The sequence below is a fragment of the Panthera pardus genome, unplaced genomic scaffold (assembly GCF_024362965.1).
Source record: "Panthera pardus isolate Hobbes unplaced genomic scaffold, ASM2436296v1 HiC_scaffold_25, whole genome shotgun sequence".
In the NCBI taxonomy this organism is placed as follows: domain Eukaryota; kingdom Metazoa; phylum Chordata; class Mammalia; order Carnivora; family Felidae; genus Panthera; species Panthera pardus.
In genome coordinates this window covers 88,985,462-89,004,847 of record NW_026526821.1, presented here as the reverse complement: position 1 = coordinate 89,004,847, position 19,386 = coordinate 88,985,462, and the positions used below count along the sequence as shown (strand labels likewise).

At 38.3% G+C, this 19,386-nt stretch overlaps 1 pseudogene; it reads left to right on the top strand.

The window, feature by feature from the left end:
- The first annotated feature begins 12,457 nt into the window (after positions 1-12,457).
- On the top strand, positions 12,458-13,826 carry LOC109264589 (peptidyl-prolyl cis-trans isomerase D-like; annotated as a pseudogene).
- Positions 13,827-19,386: the final 5,560 nt, after the last annotated feature.

The window sequence follows — 19,386 nt, the reverse complement described above, 5'->3', positions numbered from 1 at the left end:
TTGTTGGCCAGGAGCATTCCGGGCGGTGGACAAGGGTTCTTAAATTTGGCGAGGCGGGGCGGGGCCGGGGTCGGCCTTTTCTTCCAGCCGCCTAGGCGGGGCCACCAGCGCGCTGCGAAGCCCCCACCCTCCAAAGCCGGTCAAACCGCCAAGTCAAGGTGGGCACTCCCTCCCTTACTCCGTATTTAAAAATGCCCTCCTTGGTGCGGTCGGAAAAGGGCCCTAGCTCGCTGCAGCTTCACCTGGGGCTAAGCAGACTTTAAATACATACATACATACATACATACATACATACATACATACATACATACATAAAATCTAATTTAAATATATTGATAAATACAGTGAAAAGTAAATTTCCCATCCTGTCCCCCAGCCACTCAGTTTCCTTGAGTGGAGACACCTCCATGGTTACCAGTTTCTTTTGGATTTTTCCAGGAACTTTCCTCTGTCTAAAAAGGTGGAAGGGGAAAAAACTGTAACAGTTCCAGGTTAAGAAATACTCTTTATTACCAATACATAGGAGTTACTACAAAACTCCTTGAGTTCTGTAGGTGTAGGGCCGGCATTTGTATCCCTGGTTTACAGATGAATAATGAGTACTTCTAGCTGTTGTCCTTGGGCAAATTACAAGTTACTGTTTGTGTTTCCTTACCTGTAACGTGGATGGTAATAGTAGCTATCTCACGGAGTTGCTGTGCGGATTACCTGAGCTAATGCATGTAAAGCATTTAGAACTGGCCTGGTGCTTGGTGATCGTTGTGCTGGGATTGTGGAGCTCCGAGGACTTCTTGCTTCCCGGGCTCCTACTGCATTCTGCCTCCTCAAATCAATGCCTAACATTGAAACTACTCAATCGAAGGCAGTTCCATGTCATTGTCAACAGGCATCAGCTATTTAGGACACAAATATGCCTCTGTCTGCTCTGCCAGGTGGGGGACCAGGGGAACGTTGCTGGAGTGAGCAGCTACCTGTCCTCTGTCGTTTCCACTCAGCAAATACCGGCCCCACCTTCTGGACAGTACCCCAAGCAGCCTGGAAGCTGAGACTGTGGGTGAAATCATCAGTGGGTGGTCCAGATAGTCCCAGTGTAGCCTTACTGTGGTGGGTGGGTGGGGGGGCTAAGTCAGAGATGAGGGAACACAGTGACAGCTCTGGGGAAGGATGGGTGAGATGCAAACTCAGAAGACAGGGTCTAACTTACCTGAGGTCAGACTTACTGGGGCAATCAAGTGAAAGTTCTGGAGGACCCCTTCCCCCCATAACTCCCAAATCCTACACACACCACTCCATTTCTCAACATATTTGTTTTTAAGGAGATTTTTCTCTAAGAGGGAGGGGCTATGTCACCCCCCCAGGACTCCCCCCCCCCCCACGCCAATGGCAGTATCAAGGTACCAACAGCATGCCTATGAGGAGGGACATGGGCACCCACTTCTTCAGACCCATAAAGACAATAACAGCTCATGCTGTTAGGGGTCAGTGGAGCACAGGGATAGAAAATGTGGATTGGGGGGGGGCACCTGGGGGGCTCAGTTGGTTGGGCATCTGACTCTTGATTTTGGCTCAGGTCATGATCTCATGGTCTGTAGGATCAAGTTCCACGTCGGGCTCTGTGCTGACAATAGAGCCTGCTTGGGATTTGGGGCTTCTTTCTCTCCTGCGTGTGCACACTCTCTCTCTCTCTTTTAAATAGATAAACTTAAAAAAAAATGTGGATTTTGGAGTTGGATAAACCTATATTTACATCTCCATCATTTCTATTATTGGCATAGTGGAGACTGGTTTCTAGCAAATCTTTGTTTTGATCCATACTCTCAAGTCACCTCCTAAATTTCCTCACCTGGGAGACTAGAGTGATGATTTAGGGCAGTGCTTCTCATGCATCAGGATCACCCCCAACATTCATAACACAGATTACTGGGCACCATCCTGAGAGTTTCTGATTCAGTAACGTAGGTGCTGCTTAAAAATATTAATTTTAAACAGTTTCTTAGGTGATGCTGATGCTGTTGATCTCGGAACTGTACATTGAGAACCAATGACCAAGGTGATGGTATTTATGAAGTCTTATCTTGGTATCTTTGGTAGCTGGCATAGTGACTGAAAAATAATAAGTGAAAAATTGCATTTTTTTTAAATATTAAAAAAATCTATCTAATGTTCAGTAAATCTTAGCTTTTCTCTAGGTCTAGATTACAATTATAAATTCCATTCTTCATCCTAATTAAAAATTTACTGTTGTCTACATCCCCTGATTGCGTATATACTAAAAAATAATGTAACATTAATTTTTTAAAAATCTGTCATTTCTGTGACTTTGGATAAGTGGATTATTCACTCCAAGCCTCTAATTTCTTGTAAAATGGGACCGATTTATTAAGTGAGAAAATAATACTCACCTGATGGGATTGGTACACGAATTAAACGAGATGGTGTTTTTAGTTAAATGGTAACTATTATGGGGAGGAGAGAGGCTATTTACATTGGTAGATGTGTTGGGCTAAACTTCTTAAAAGTGTTCAGTGAGAGATAGGATGAGGACAGATTTATAGGGCCAAGGGTCTGGTTTGTGTCACTTTATGCACTGAGACTCTCAATGGGCTAATCTGCGGCAGCAGGCATCCTGGAATTAGGGGGAGTTGACAAAGAACAAGAAAAAACTTGTTGGAAAAAGATGGAAGGCTTAAGAACATTTTAAGTCTATTTGTGCTGATTTTTTGGTAAAGAATGTACTCACTGTGTCTCTAGCTCTGGAGTTAGTACACAATTCACTGTTCAGTACATAGTTCTGTTTTCTGTTATTTCACTTAGGCTATAAATTCCTCTAAGGACAGGTATTAATATTCTCAATTTAAATATTAGTAAAAAGAGCAAGAGAGGTTAACAGACTGTCTACATTTAAATCTCTTAGCTATGTGTCATTTAGCAAAATGTGGTTTTAATTTGCAATTATTTCCCTGAAGATGTTTATGTTCAGCATCTTTTCATAAGTTTACCAACCACTTGGATATCCTTTTTTGTGTGAAGTGCCTGTTAAGTGCTTTGCTTATTTTTACATTGGGTTACTATCTTTTCTTTATTAATTTGTAAGATGGTTTACATATAGATAGATATTTTGGGATCAAGTTCTTTGTTGCACTGTAAAGAGAAGAAAATATCTTCTCCCGTTCTGGGGTCTGCCTTTTCATTCTTTTATTGTTGGTCTTTTTATGAACAAAAATTACCAATTTTAATAAAGTTTAATTATCTGCTTTTGTGTCCTTTAAATTTTTTTTTTTTAACGTTTATTTATTTTTGAGACAGAGAGAGACAGAGCATGAGCAGGGGAGGGGCAGAGAGAGAGGGAGACACAGAAGCTGAAACAGGCTCCAGGCTCTGAGCTGTCAGCACAGAGCCTGACGCGGGGCTCGAACTCACGGACCGTGAGATCATGACCTGAGCCGAAGTCGGATGCTCAACCGACCGAGCCACCCAGGCGCCCCTTTTTTTTTCTTTTTTTCTTAAATTTTTTTTTTTAACGTTTATTTATTTTTGAGACTGAGAGAGACAGAGCATGAGCAGGGGAGGGGCAGAGAGAGAGTTGTGTCCTTTAAAAGAAACCTTTCCCTGCCCCTAGTCATGAAGATACTCTCCTGTTATTTTTTTTTTTTCCTTGTTATTTTAGCTTTTACATTTAGGTCTGAATTTTTTTTTTAACGTTTTATTTATTTTTGAGACAGGGAGAGACAGAGCATGAACAGGGGAGGGTCAGAGAGAGGGAGACACAGAATCTGAAACAGGTTCCAGGCTCTGAGCTGTCAGCACAGAGCCTGACGCGGGGCTCGAACTCACGGACCGCGAGATCATGACCTGAGTCGAAGTCGGCCGCTTAACCGACTGAGCCACCCAGGCGCCCCAAGATTCACAAATTCCCTTTATATAATGGTCTATCAATGTGTTGTACTTCGTGTATGAACATAAAAATATCAAAGGTGAACTCTGGAATTAATCTAGTTATGTCCTCCAGAGAGAACAGAAATAGGTTAAAGAGAGATAATTACATAGAAGTGGTTTAATAAACAGTTTAGTATCATACCTGATTCACTCTTACTCAGGTCACAGAAGTGACTTTCTGAAGATGGGGCTGAATGAAATATGGCCAATCAATTTATTCACAAAGATCAGACCTTGACCTTGGTTTAGTTGAAGTCATATGCATATGTCCATCCATATTGTATACCAATGGAGTTGAATCTTAGTTTTAACATGACTTAAATGTAAGCCTTGAAACAGTGCAGCCTTGGAAAGGGCAGTACATCAACCAATAGTCAAGACACCTGGGTTCCAGTACCAGCTCTGCCAACAGGTTTTGTGACTTTGGGTAAGATCATAATAATTATTGAGCAGTTGTTAGGCTTCGAGAAACTGAACTAGGTATTTTATCATATTAAATCTTAATAGCCACTTTGTAAATCAAATAATACCTTTACTTTGTACAGGTGAGGAAATTAAAACTCTGAGAAGCTGATTAACAATAGCCAAGATCACTCAGCTGGTAAATGACAAAACTAGGGTTTGACACAAGCTTTTCTCTACACTAAAGTATTTCCATCATTTAATCTTTTGAGTCTTAGTTTATTTCTTTGTAGATGTGAAGCTCTGTATCCTTTGTAAATTTGATGTTTTTTGATTTCAGTGTAAATATTTAAATGTAATATTCTGTTCTTCTTTTATTAGTAGTATCCATTTTATGACTGTTGGTAGATCTTTTTCTTAGTTTGTATTATCTCTATTGAAAATTTATTTCAGTCAGATTTATCAAATTATGAAATCCTTATTTGGGTTGGCTTAACATTCCGTAGCATCATGGTTTAATTTTACATTTGTTATATTTGTAAAAGAAAGTTAAATATTACAGAATTTGACTCCTGCAGTCAAAAACTACAAGTACCTTTTGCTGAAAGTAGAGATGAAAGCAACTTCTATCCCCTCCAGCGGGAGATACCTAGTTATGTCCTCCAGAGAGGATGTTCCTCAGAAGGATGTTCCTCATATTTGTTTGCCCAAAGGGTAGGGGAATAGAAGCACCTACAATCATTTGCCAAACTCCTCCTCACTTTCGCTATCACTTTTGTCTGGTGCCTAAAGATAAAATTGTTATTGTGTATATGGGGACAAAAAGGGCATATTTATAGATAGATAAAAACAAATGATCCAAATCTATTATATCAACACTGTATCTCACTGGAGATCCAAAGACACAAGGAAATTGAAAGTGGGACAATAGAATAAGATATTATATGCAAATAGTAACCAAAAAAGAGCAGGTGTGGATATACTAATATCAGGCAAAATAGATTATAAACCAAAAAAGGTTATAAGAGACAAATAAGGACATTATATATTACACAAAGTTCAACATAGCAAGAAGTTTAATGCAAATAGTTATGTACTTTGTGACGGACCAAAATATATGAAGCAAAAACTGATAGAATTGAAGGGAGAAATGCACAGTTTTACAGTAAAAGCTGGAGTCTTCTATAACCTACTCACAATAACGTATGGAACAACCAGACAGAAGATAAGCAGGGAAATAGAAGACTTAACACAATAAAACTATTAAATCTAACAGACATATATAGACCACTCTACCTAACAACAGAATTCACATTTTTTTTCTCAAGTGCACATGGAACATTTTCTAGGATAGACTATATATTAGGTCACAAATTAAGTCTCAATAGATTTTAAAATATAGATTTTAAAAGTATCTCCTCCAACAGCAATGAGATGAAGTTAGAAGTGAATAAAAAAAGGAAAGCTGGAAAATTCACAAAAAAACTAAGCCACACACTTTTAAACAAACAATAAATAAAAACAAAAATCACGAGGGATATGAGAAAATCTTAGAGATGAACAAAAATGAAACATAACATACCAAAACTCATAGGATTCAATGAAAGTGCTACCAAGGGGGGAATTTATAATTATAAATGCTTACATTCAAAAGAGAGATCTCAGATCAACAACATAATTTTCAACTAAGGAAATATAAAAAGAAGAATAAACTAAAACCAAAGATAACAGAAGGAAGGAAATAATAAAGATTAAAACAGATAAATGAAATAGAGGATAGAAAAGCAATAGAGAAGATTAATGAAACCAAAAGTTGGTTCTTCAAAAGATCAACAAAATTGCCAAACCTTTAGCTAGATGGACTAAGAAGAAAAGTCAAGACTCAAATTACTAAATGAGAAATGAAGATGGGACATTATTACCAATTTTATAGAAATAAAAGGATTATGAGACAATACTCTGAACAATTGTATGCCAAAGTTGGATAACCTATATGAAATGGACAAGTTCCTAGAAACACACAACCTACTAAGACTAAATCACAAAGAAATAGAAAATTGGAATAGACCTATAACTAGTAAGAAGATTGAATCAGTATTCAGAGATCTTCAAACAAAGAAAACCTGTGGACCCGATGGCTTCACAGGGGAATTCTACCAAGAAGTACTAATACAATCCTTCTCAAACTTTTCTAAAAAACTGAAAAGGAGGGAACACTTCCTCATTTTTGTGATGTCAGCATTACCTGATACAGGATAGCCAAACAAAGACACTACAAGAAAACTACAGTCTAATATCCCTGATGAACATAGGTGCAAAAACCTCAACAAAATATTAGCAAACAGAATTCTGTAGCATATTAAAAGGTTACACACCATGACTAAGTGGGATTTATTACTGGAATGCAAGGATGGTTCAACATATGAAAATTGATGAATATAATTCACCACATCAACATGCAGGGGGTAAAACACATTATCATCTCAACTGATGCAGAAAAAGTATTTGATAAAATTTAGCACATTTCACACTTTCATGATAAACACTCAACAAACTAGGGATAGAAGGAAACTATCTCAACCTAGTAAGAATCATAGAATAAAAATGCATAGTAAACATTATATTCAATGATGAAAGACTTTTCCTCTAAAATCAGGATCAAGGCTTTCACCACTTGTATTCAGAACACGACTGGAAGGGGCGCCTGGGTGGCTCTGTCAGTTAAGTGTTGGACTTGGGCTCAGGTTATGATCTCACGGTATATGGGTTCGAGCCCTGTGTCCAGCTCTGTGCTGACAACATGGAGGCCGCTTGGGATTCTCTCTCTCTGCCGTTCCCCTATTCACACTGTCTCTTTCTCTCTCAAAATAAATAAATAAACTTAAAAAATTTAAAAACAAAAACAGAATACAAGTGTTGGGGCACCTGGCTGGTTCAGTTGGAAGAACATGTAGCTCTTGATCTCAGAGTCATGAGTTTGAGCCCCCATTGGTGTAGAGATTACTAAAAAATTTCCAACAAGAAATAAGGGGTGCCTGGGTGGCTCAGTTGGTTAAGCATCCAACTGTTAGTTTTGGCTGGGGTCATGATCTCATGGTTCATGTGATCAAGCCCCACATCAGGCTGCTGCATGCTGACAGCACAGAACCTGCTTGGGATTCTCTCCCTCTCTCTTTGCCCTTCCCCTGCTTGTGTTATCTCTCTCTGTCAAAAATAAGTAAACTTAAAAAAAAAAGAAATAAAAGGCATCCAAAGTGAAAAAGAAGTAAAATATCTCTGTTTGCAGATAATATGACTTTATATGTAGAAAACTCTAAAGATTCCACACAAAAAAACCTGTTAGAATAAATCATGAATTCAACAAAGTAGCAGAATCAAAGTCAACACATGAAAATAATTTGCATGTCTATACACAAACAATGAACAATGTGAAAACAAATTATAAAAACAATTCCATTTACAGTAGCATCACAATGAATAAAATACTTAGGAATTAACTTAACCAAGGAGGTGAAAGTCTTGTACAATGAAAACTAGAAAGCATTGCTGAAAGAATTGGAGAAGACACAAATGGAAATAGATTCTATGTTCATGGATTGGAAGGCAATATTGTTAAAATGTCAATGCTACCCAAAGTGATCTGTAGATTCAATGCCTATTAAAATCCCAATGATGTTTTTCACAGAAATAGGAAAACCCATCTTAAAATTTGTATGGAATTTCAAGTGACCCTGTATAGCCAAATCGATACTGAAAAAGAAGAAAAACACTGGAGGACTTCTACTTCCTGATTTTGAAACTTAGTTCAAAGATACAGTAATAAAAACAGAGTGGTATTGGCATAAAGCAGACATATAGACCCATAGAATAGAATAGAGAGCCCAGAATTAAACCCTTATGTATATGGCCAAATGATTCTTGACAAGGACTCCAAGACCATTAAATGGGTAAAAAACAGTCTTTTCAACAAATGGTACTGGGAAAACGGTATATCCACATGCAAAATAATGAAGGTGGACCTTTACCCAACACCACATACAAAAATTAACTAAAAATTGCTCAAAGACCCAAATGTAAGACCTAAAACAATAAAACTCTTAGAAGAAAATATAAGACAAAAGCTTCACAACATTGTATTTGGCAATGATTTCCTGACTATAACATAAAAGGAAAAATAGACAAATTGGACTTCGTGAAAATTTTTAGTAATTTGTGCATCAAAAGACAACTATCAACATGCCCTTGTTGTGATGAGTACTGGGTGTTGGACGAAAGTGTTGAATCACTATATTGTACACCTGAAACTAATATTACACTGTATGTTAACTGGAATTTAAATAAAAACTTAAAAAAAAGACACTATCAACACAGTAAAAAGACAACCCACAGAATGGGAGAAAATATTGGTAAATCATATATCTGATAAGACAATTATAGCTAAGATATATAAAGAACTATTACAATTCAATAATAAAAAAGCAACCCAATTAAAAAATAGGCAAAGGATCTGAGTAGATGTTTCACCAACGATGTGCAAATGGCCAATGACCATGTGAAAAGATGTTCAACATCGCTAAACATTAGGGAAATGCAAATCAAAACTGCAGTGAGATACCACCTCATACCCAGTAGGATGGCCACTACCCAAAAGACGGGAAACAATAAGTGCTGGTGAGGATGTAGAGACATTGGAAACCTCGTGCACTGTTGATGGGAATGTAAAAGGTAAAGCTGCCATGGAAAACAGTATGACAGTTCCTCAAAAAATTAAAAATAGAATTACCATATGGCCCAGCAATTCCACTTCTTGGTTTTTACCCAAAAGAAGTGAAAGCAGGGTCTGGAAGAGATATTTGTACACCCATGTTCACAGAAGCATTATTCACAATAGCTAAAACATGGAAGCAACCTGTGTTCATCGGTGGTTGAATGGATTAGCAAAATGTGGTATACACACACAATGGAATATTATTCAGCCTTAAAAAGGAAAGAAATTCTGCCATACACTATAACATGGATGAAACTTGAGGACAATATACTCAGTAAAGTAAGCACAGAATGACAAATACTATATGATTCCGTTTATATGAAGTACATGTTCAAAATCATAAAGACAATGTATAATGGTGGTTTCCAGGAGACGGTGAAGGGGAGTACAGGGAGTTACCATCTAATGGGTAAAGAGTTTCAGTTATACAAGATGAAGAGTCACGGAGATTGATAGGGATGATGGTTCTACAACCATGTGAATGAATTTAATACCTCTGGACTTCACACTTAAACTTAAAGATGGTAATACAACAACAGAAAAAAGTGGGAAAAAAGACAATGGAGACGTCTCTTCAATGTACTGAGAGAGATTATCCACCTAGAAGTTTATATCCTATAATTTGGATAACTATAATTATATATCATAATACTAAACATAAACATAAAGTGACAATTTTATGTCATTTAACATATTAAACTCTTATTCAAGAGAGAGGTAAAAATGAAGCATTTTCAGACATACAAAGACCCTTCTTTATAAGAGACATGTTAAAGAGTAGATTAGCAAGAAAAAACAAAACTCAAAAGGCACATACAAAAAAGCATAGAGGTTTTTTAATCTGTCAATAAATTTTCATGAACTATTAATTATTAAGAATAATGTTTTTAAATTACAAAATTAAAATTTCAACAGCAATAATAAAATTGGGCATATTAAACAATGGGCCTGTTAAAAGGTTATTGTCATGATCAGGAGAAGAATTAAAAATATTGACTAATTTTATTTGTTAGTAGCAAAAATAATAGTTAAGATTGTATATTAAAAATTCATGGACAAAGACTAAAAGAACAGAAATACAATACATGCTTTGAAAACCAGCAAAGGGTTTATTTTATTTTTTAAAGATTAGAAATTGATTTTTATTTTTTTTAAAGTTCATTTATTTCTTTTGAGAGAGAGAGAGAGAGAGAGAGAGGGAAGGGGAGGGACAGAGAGAGAGGAAGAGAGAATCCCAAGCACTGTCAGTGCAGAGCCCCAAGCAGGACTCGAACTCACAAACTGTGAGATCATGACCTGAGCGGAGATCAAGAGTCAGACGTTTAACTGACTGAGCCACCCAGGTGTCCCCAAAACAGCAAAGGGTCTTAAAAGGGGAGCAGTGTGGATGTGGAAATTTTTATCATTTTTCTAGAAGGTAATAAAGGAGACAAATTTTTTAAAAAAGAACCGTAAACAGAAAATACAAAGAAATTGGAGAAAAAAAGTCCAAATCAAATAGCATTCACACAACATGAAAGAGAACCTTACCCTATGTTTAACTGAGATGAGTGTTTCTAAACCAGAAAGAGATGGTAGGTCAAGATAGCTTTCCTAACTCATGGTTCTTGAATTTGCTCTTTAAGATGTTTTAGTGAAGAGCTATATATATATATATATGAAAATACTATTCTCACGATCTCTGCCTGAAGAATCTACTGGAAAAAAAACTTCAGACAACCAAAAATGACAGGACAGAAAACAGCATAAAGGATAGTGGCAATGATCATCAGTGGTCCTTATTATCACAAACCTGAATCTGATCAAGTCTTTAGATCTAACTGCCAAGTCACAGGAAATACAGTGACCAGAGCAACATGTTTAAACACCACAGGGATGCAATCACAAAATCCAGAGTACAGAGAGAGAGAGGGAGAGGGAGGGGGCATAGAGAGAGGGAGAGAGAGAATCCCACACCTAACAGTGCAGAGCCTGACGTGTGGCTCAATCCCTCAAACCATGAGATCATGACCTGAGCTGACCCAAGAGTCAGATGCTTAACCAACTGAGCCACCTAGGCGCCCCACTATCTATCTTCATCAATAAATAAATCGTAAGAAAAAAAAAGATGAAGAGAGAACCTATAAGTAACCGTCATAAGAGACATATTAACCAATTGCAATTATTAGACCTTATTAGGAGTCAAAGAAACTGTATAAATATTTATGAGGTAATTGAGGAAATTTGAATGCTGGAAATTGAATGACATGAAAGATTATTGTTTTATTTTTTTAGGGATTGTAATGGTATATTTAAAATTTTTTTTAATGTTTATTTAAAGAGACAGAAAGAGACAAAGCATGAGCATGGGAGGGGCAGAGAGAGGGGGAGACACAGAATCTGAAGCAGCTCCAGGCTCTGAGCTGTCAGCACAGAGCTGGACGTGGGGCTGGAACTCATAAACCGCGAGATCATGACCGGAGCCAAAGTTGGACACTTAACCCACTGAGCCACCCAGGCGCCCCTGTAATGGTATATTTTTAAGGTATGTTAGTGATAATTCTTTAGGTTGTATATAATAAGTCCTTATGTTTTAGAAAAACCTGCTGCACTATTTACACATGAAAATATATGGCATCAGAATTTGCTTCAAAGCAATCTGGGATGGGTGATTGGCCAACACATGGTTGGCAATGAGTTGAAAATTGTTGAAACTGGCTGATGAGTGTATGGAGTTTCATTATAGTAGTTTTTCTGCTTTTGTTTATATTTTAAAATTTCTGTAACAAAAAGCTACAATAAAAATAAAGACTAGCAATAAATGAATTGTGTTCAACATAAGTATGTAGGAAAAAACCAATAGGGGAAAAAGCTAAAGAAAATAGAGGGAAAATTCAGATAAGAACAAAAAGTAATGAAATAGAAAAAAAAGATACAGTTAATAGAAAAAGATGGTACAGTTGAGAAGATCAACAAAATCCAAAATGGTTCTTTGGAAGAGATAATAAAATAAACAAACCACTATGAAGATTTATCAAGAGTAAAAAGAGAAAAGGTATAATAAAAATTATTTGGAATGATGACAGAGTAGGCTGGAAATAAAATAGAGATTATTCCATTCAAGACAAAAATCATAAACCAATTATCCTATGATGCTAAAGTGCTAAGATGTTAAGTCAAATCTTAGCAATTTGAATTTGGTCATTTATATAAAAATAATCATAATCAAGTAGGGTTTGTCCTGAAAAGGTAAGGAATTTCAACATCATAAAATCTCTTAAGGAATATACCATATTAACAGGCTTTCGGGTCGCGCTGCCAGGTGTCCAAGAGGTTCTCTGAGTTCCCACTCAAGTACATCTGCAATTCAAAATGCCGCACCCATCCCCCCAAACTCAGCCCTCCAACCCTAGTAACTCCCAAGTCTTTTCTGAGGTGGACGTTGGAGGGGAACAAGTTGGTTGAATTGTCTTAGAATTGCTTGCAGATATTGTACCCAAAACTGCAGAAAAATTTTGTGCATGTGTACAGGAGACAAAGGTATTGGACCCACCACTGGGAAACCTCTCCATTTTGAAGGATGCCCTTTCCATCAGATTATTAAGAAATTTATGATTCAGGGTGGAGACTTCTCAAATCAAAATGTGACAGGTCGAGAAAGTATTTACGGTGAAAAATTTGAGGATGAAAATTTTTATTATAAGCATGATCAGGAAGATTTATCGAGCATGGCAAATGCAGGTTGCAAATACAAATGGTTCTCAGTTCTTTATCACAACAGTTTCCCTCTCCTCATTTGGATGGGAAACATGTGATACTTGGCCAAGTAATTAAAGGAATGGGTGTGGCAAGGATACTGGAAAATGTAGAAGTGAAAGGTGTAAAACCTGCCAAATTGTGTGTTATTGCAGAATGCAAAGAATTGAAGGAAGGGGATGATTGGAGCATATCTCCAAAAGATGGTTCTAATGACAGTCATCCAGGTTTCCCTGAGGATGCAGATATAGATTTAAAAGATGTAGATAAAATGTTACTAATAACAGAAGACTTAAAAATATTGGAAATACTTTTCTTCAAATTCCAGAACTGGGAGATGGCCATTAAAAAAATATATGAAAGTTTTAAGATATGTGGAAGGTTCAAAGACTTATTGAGAAAGCAGATAGATTGAAGCTGCACCGACAGCTTTAAGCTGCGAGCTGAATATTGGTGCTTGTAAACTGAAGATGTCAAGTTGGCAGGGAACAATTGGCAGTTGTTTGGAGGCTCTTGAAATAGACCCATCAAATACCAAATCATGGTACTATAGAGCTCAGGGATGGCAAGGATTAAAAGAATAGATCAAGCATTGGCTGATCTTTTTGTTTTTGTTTTTAACATTTATTTATTTTTGAGAGAGGGAGAGAGACAGACCACGAGCAAGGTAGGGGCAGAGAGAGAGGGAGATACAGAACCCATCTGAAGCAGGCTCCAGGCTCTGAGCTATCAGCACAGTGCCTGATGTGGGGCTTGAACTCATGGACCATGAGATTTTACCTGAGCTGAAGTTGGATGCTTAATCCACTGAGCCACCCAGGTGCCCCAAGCATTGACTGATCTTAAGAAAGCTCAGGAGATAGCACTGGAAAATAAAGCTATCCGGGCAGAACTGTTGAAAGCCAAAGAAAAGATAAAGGCACATAAAGATAGGGAGAAGGCAGCATATGCAAAAATGCCTAATAAGGAATTCAGCTTTACTTAAATATTATGCATTGATTGTATAAAGACAATAAGAAATTTTAAGATTTTTCTCTGTTACAGATGATCCTTGATGTGTTTCCTTTGATACTTCAGTTTCCCAATGTTTACAGCTTAGGAATACTGAAAAGGGTTCAATCTTATTAAAACAGAGTTTCACACACACATACACACAAAAGGAATACACCATATTAACAGATTAAAGAAAAATATATAACATTCTTAATAGATGCAGAAGGAGCACTTGATCAATTTTCTACAATCATTTAAAAATGTAAAGTTTTAGTAAACTTAAGGGTAAAAGGTTGTCATCAAAGTGGTATTGCATATAAACAGGTTGAAGAAAAAAACTATAATGATCTTATAGGTCTAGAAAAATTTTTTTATAAAATTCAACATAAATTCATTTAAAAATTATACCTTTTACCAAACTAAAGGGTAAAAACCTACTGCAAAGATCATATTTAGAAATGAGACTGCAGAAGCAGTGCCAATTAAAGTCAGGAATAAGACATATATATCCACTACCATAGAGTCTATTTATCATTGTACTGACAATCTTAGCCAATGCAATAAGACGCAAAAAGAAAGATATAAGAATTAGAAAGGGAGAGACCAAATTACTCTTATTTGTAGACAATATGATTGTCTACAGAGAAAGTTTTCTGGAAACATGATCAGTATATAAGAATTGGTAAAGGTAAATATTGTTAGCGAATGTAGTTGAAAATATATCTCACTTGTAACTGCCTCATAAACTATAAGATACATAGGAATAAACTTAAGAGATGTGCAAAATGTTTAAAGAGAAAGTTAGTATTGAAGGACATGAAATAAGACTTGAATATATGGATAGGAAGACTCAATGTCAAAAGATGACAATTCTTCTCCAAATTATCTTAAAATGAAATGAAATGAGAATTTTTAAAATTTATGGAATGGTACAACTTGACAAATTGATTCAAAAAACTGTATAAGGAAGCACCAAGAATATCTAAGACAGTATGAATAAAATGAACAAGATGAAAGAACTCGCCTTACCCAATAGCAACACTTCTTACAAAGCTGGAGTGATAAACACGGTGTGATATTGGTATAGGGATAGATGAATGGGCCAGTGGAACAGAATGGAGAGCCCTGACCCTATAACAACCTTCCAAGTATAAACATGGCTGCTTCACTTCTACTTTTCACATCTCATGCAAATTTCTCCTATGGCCAACTCCAGCCCAGTACCATACAGGAAAGGGAATTCTAGGAAGTAGGATTCCAACATAGCTAAGTTGGCACAGTACAAAGCCACCACAGCCCACCCTTTGTCAACTTGGCATCCATAAATACCCCTTTTCACTACACTTAACTTTGAAATGAAGTTTAAAAGCCAATGATAGCCAAATTGTGCCTCTGCTTAACATGATGCATCTATCCCTTGCACAATGAAAGCCTATCAGATAATTGGTTAACCATATGGAGAAATAAAAAGTGCATTCTTAATGCTCCCTGCCAAAAGAGGATATAAAGTCTCTTTATTCATAGTTCAGTGTTGTTCATTTCTCTTATAGCTGAGTCACATTTCTCCTGTGATATCCTGTAAATTAATTACTGACAAATAATGTTAAAAACTTATTCAGACAGTAGAGGAATGGGGAGGGGAAAGAAATTTTTTTATTAAAACGCAAAAATATTTACATTGAAATAAGAAGAAAAGTTTCATACTCATTTCTGCAGCTGATTGTGTTGATTTAGCTGGTATTTATAAATCCTCTCCCACTTCCCATTTCATATTCTCTTCTTGGTGAGGTGACCTTTGTTTCTGGTCTGGACTATTAACACTTCTTCCTGTATTGGGTTGTAGCAGTTTTTCCATTGACATTAATCACAGGAAATGGGAATGCCAAGAGGCTCCCCATTCTCCCCTTTGGAAGTCAAGACTAGTCACCCCAGACAATACAGTAAACTTCTTTTTTGCCTGTTGATTCACTGGCAAGAGAAGTTCAAAGTAGCCAGGGCCAGACTCAACATCCAGTTGAGTGCAACCACTGCTGTGTTCTCTGTGGGAATATTTCTCTTTTGGGAACTAATACTTTTATTTTTTTTTAATTTTTTTTAATGTTTATTTTTGAGACAGAGAGAGACAGAGTATGAATGGGGGAGGGCCAGAGAGGGAGACACGGAATCTGAAGCAGGCTCCAGGCTCCGAGTTGTCAGCACAAAGCCCAACGCGGGGCTTGAACTCACAGACCATGAGATCATGACCTGAGGCGGAGTCGGAAGCTCAACGGACTGAGCCACTCAGGGGCCCCGGGAACTAATACTTTTAGATCAGCAGAACTCAATGTTTCAGAGACAGAAAGCAACATTTTTGCTAGAGAAGCACTGTGTGTTTTATTGAGGGAAGCTGTTCTCATTTCTAACCTCTGCTTCTTGATCCACGAACCACTGCTTTGGGAGAAACAGCAGTATACATCAGTTGCTGATTTAGAGAACATCTTGCATCCTGAAGGACATTACCTAAGCCCTGCAAGGTGTTGCCATGCAGGTAGTTCCGTAACTGAGTCTTGAAAAGGCCATTCTATTGTTCTCTCAGGCCAGCTGCTTCAGGATACATGGTAAGACCAGTAGATTCCATAAGCTTGAGCCTGTTGCCACTCTTCTTGAATGTAAAAGAAATTCTTCCGTCAGCTGTAGAAAATTTCAGGTCCCTTACATTGACCTTGAGATGGGAATTTAGAGCCCCAACTCATCATATTCTTTCCCCAAGTTCTTCAGGGCATTTTAACAATCCACCAATCTTATTCTAATTATATTCAAGCAACTACTTGGTCAATCAAAGCACTGACTTCTATAGGCACCAAATTACAATTGTCTACAGGTGATCATTTTTCTCCCATTCTGTGACATGGAGTACTAGTGATCCCTATACCCCTGGTAGCCCTTGGTAATCCTTGGCAAGGGTCATTTATGCCTTTAAATCTAATTCGATCACAGAATCAATGGATAATCTGGCAGGCAGTGGGGAAGGAAAGATGGATGTGAAATGGGGGAGCAAGGACAAATTGGAACCCAGGAAGAAGAGCAAGAATGAGCTAGAAACTGTTTCAGTCTCACACCGTCTCTAAGCCTCTAACTTTGTTAATTCAGGTGACCTGCAGAAGAATCTGGTCCTTTGTTTTAGAACTAACTCCACAACTAGCCCAGGAGTTGGGGGAAACTGTAGAGGCTCTGATGGGAAATAAAGGAGCTTTGTGCCCATCTGCTTTCTCCCATTTCCCCCACCAGCAAGGTGAGCCAGCAAATCTGTCATAATGCATGAGCCACCACAGGGCCTGCCTTCCACAGTGTAAACATGACAGCTGCTACTTCACTTCTGTTGCCAATCTGTAGCATGCAGATTTCTCCTGTGGCCAGCCCTAGCCCAGAACCATGCAGGGAAGGAAATTCTGGGAAAAGTAGTCCTAGCTTAGCCAAGTTGACACAATATAAAGCCACTACACTATTTATAAAATGGTTTAAAACATGTATAACTTAAGCCATAAATATGTGGTATGAGTATAAAGACATTCTTGAGCATGAAAAATATAACTAAGGGTGAGCTCTGGGGAGGAGGAAGGGAACAGGAGTAGGGAGGGCACACAGGCCATCAATTTTGTGTAATCTTTTATCTCTTAAAACGAAACAACTGTAGTAAAAATATTTGATACAGTACGTGGTGGTGGACATAATGATATTCTTTTTTTAAATCTATACTTGCCTATAGGTGTGAAACGTAGAGAGGAGGAAAAGGAGGGGGGGAAATGGTAATAATAATAATTGCTGATATTTACTGATCACTTAGGCTTTGCACTTGGGTTATGCCACTTAGGTAGAGAATGGGTTTCTTTCTCTGGATTGAGGGAAGAAGCACAGCTGTAGACACCAACATTTTGACCCCTTGTCAGGATCCCAGAGCTCCTGGGAATCTGGAAAGATGGAGATGTGTTATGGGGGAGCCCCCCTGCTGCCCTTACTCCCAACATCCTTGAGAATTCTTGTCCCTTTTCTCCTTTTGCCCTCTCTTGTGCAGGGTCTCTCCATCTCTCTTGCTCTCTCGACTTTCCAAAGTTTTTGCGTCCAGAAGAAAGGTGCTAAGTGGGGGCAAGTGCAGGTCTTGGGAGCTACAATGCAGGGCACACACACATCAGGCCTTAAGTCAAGCCCAGCCCACAGGATGAGAGGGCCCGAGGCTACTGTGGGGAAGCCACACACCTCCTCCCCCCTGCCCGGCTGTCTCAGCTCCAACCCACACCTGTTCCTCCCCTCATCTACTCCTCCCGCCTCCCTTTGCACCTGACAGGCCAAGAGCAAACAAGGTTGTTGTTTGTTCCTCTCTTCGTGCAATGCACAGTCACACAGGGAGGCACCATATATGCTGGCAACACACATTGCACTTTGCAGTTACCTACTGTTTCCTAACTTTTTTGTGTGTACGCTGCTTTTAAGACTTTCTCTGAAATCCTATGCTCTTCAATTAGACTGAAGTCAACAAACATCTGTTTGTTTGAGGCCTATTTTATGTGCGGGGTTAATGAGGGGTACAAAGGGATGAAGAACACAGTTTCTTCCCATTGGGAACTCACAATCTCATGACGGGGGAGATTCTGTGGGAGTATGAAGTGCAGAGAGTATAACTTCAGAGAATCAGGAAGGCTCCTTAGAGGAAGCTCTCCTCTGCAGACAACCTTCAAAGAGAGGAAAGCCTATGAAGGGAAGGAGTGGGTGAGATTAGGCAGAAAGAAAATGCTGTGAGAGAAGAGAGAGGGGCCAGTTAGTATGGGTCCCTTGGGGGACTGTCAGCTGTAAGGATAGGTAAGGACAGAGGGAAGAAGGGGGAATGATCAGAGAAGAACAACCCTTGTGCAATGACGGTAGTTTGTGTTCTACCCACTTAGAGTACTTTAGAGCTGATCGGGCCGTTGGCAAACTAGCCAAAGTCCTTTCTTGTACTAAAAAGGAAGGACATCGAGGCCCAACTAAATGGGGAGTGATTTGCACAAAAGGCAAAACTGGGTCCAGGATTCAGCTTCCAGATCACTCTATCAGCTTCCAGATAAAATCAGCACTTTGTCTTTTTATCCATCAGCCATGCCTGCCACAGTGCCTAGCACGTTGTAGGCACAAACCTATTTGCTGAAGTGAATTCTGTTTCTCTAGTTTCAGAATTCTGTTTCTCCAGAAACTTATTCCTCCAGTTTCTGAAGAAATGGACAAGAAAGAGGGATGGTCCTCTCCCCAACCCTGTTATAGCACAGGCACCGTGCAGGGTGCATATTGATGCTATCTTCTTGATCCCCACAGTCTTGCTGTTATTCCCACTTCACAGACAAGGAAACTGCATCTGGAGAGCTAGGTGGTTTGTTTACAGCTAGTGAAGTGTCTGAATTCAAATCCAGGTCCATCTGACTCTAAATTCCATGACGAGGGTGTCAGAGGAAATGGTTGGAATTGAGTTTCATTGAATTGATTTCTACTCCATGCCCACAGCTCTTGGGGCAGGATTTTTTTTCCTTTGGGGTAAACGGGGGAAT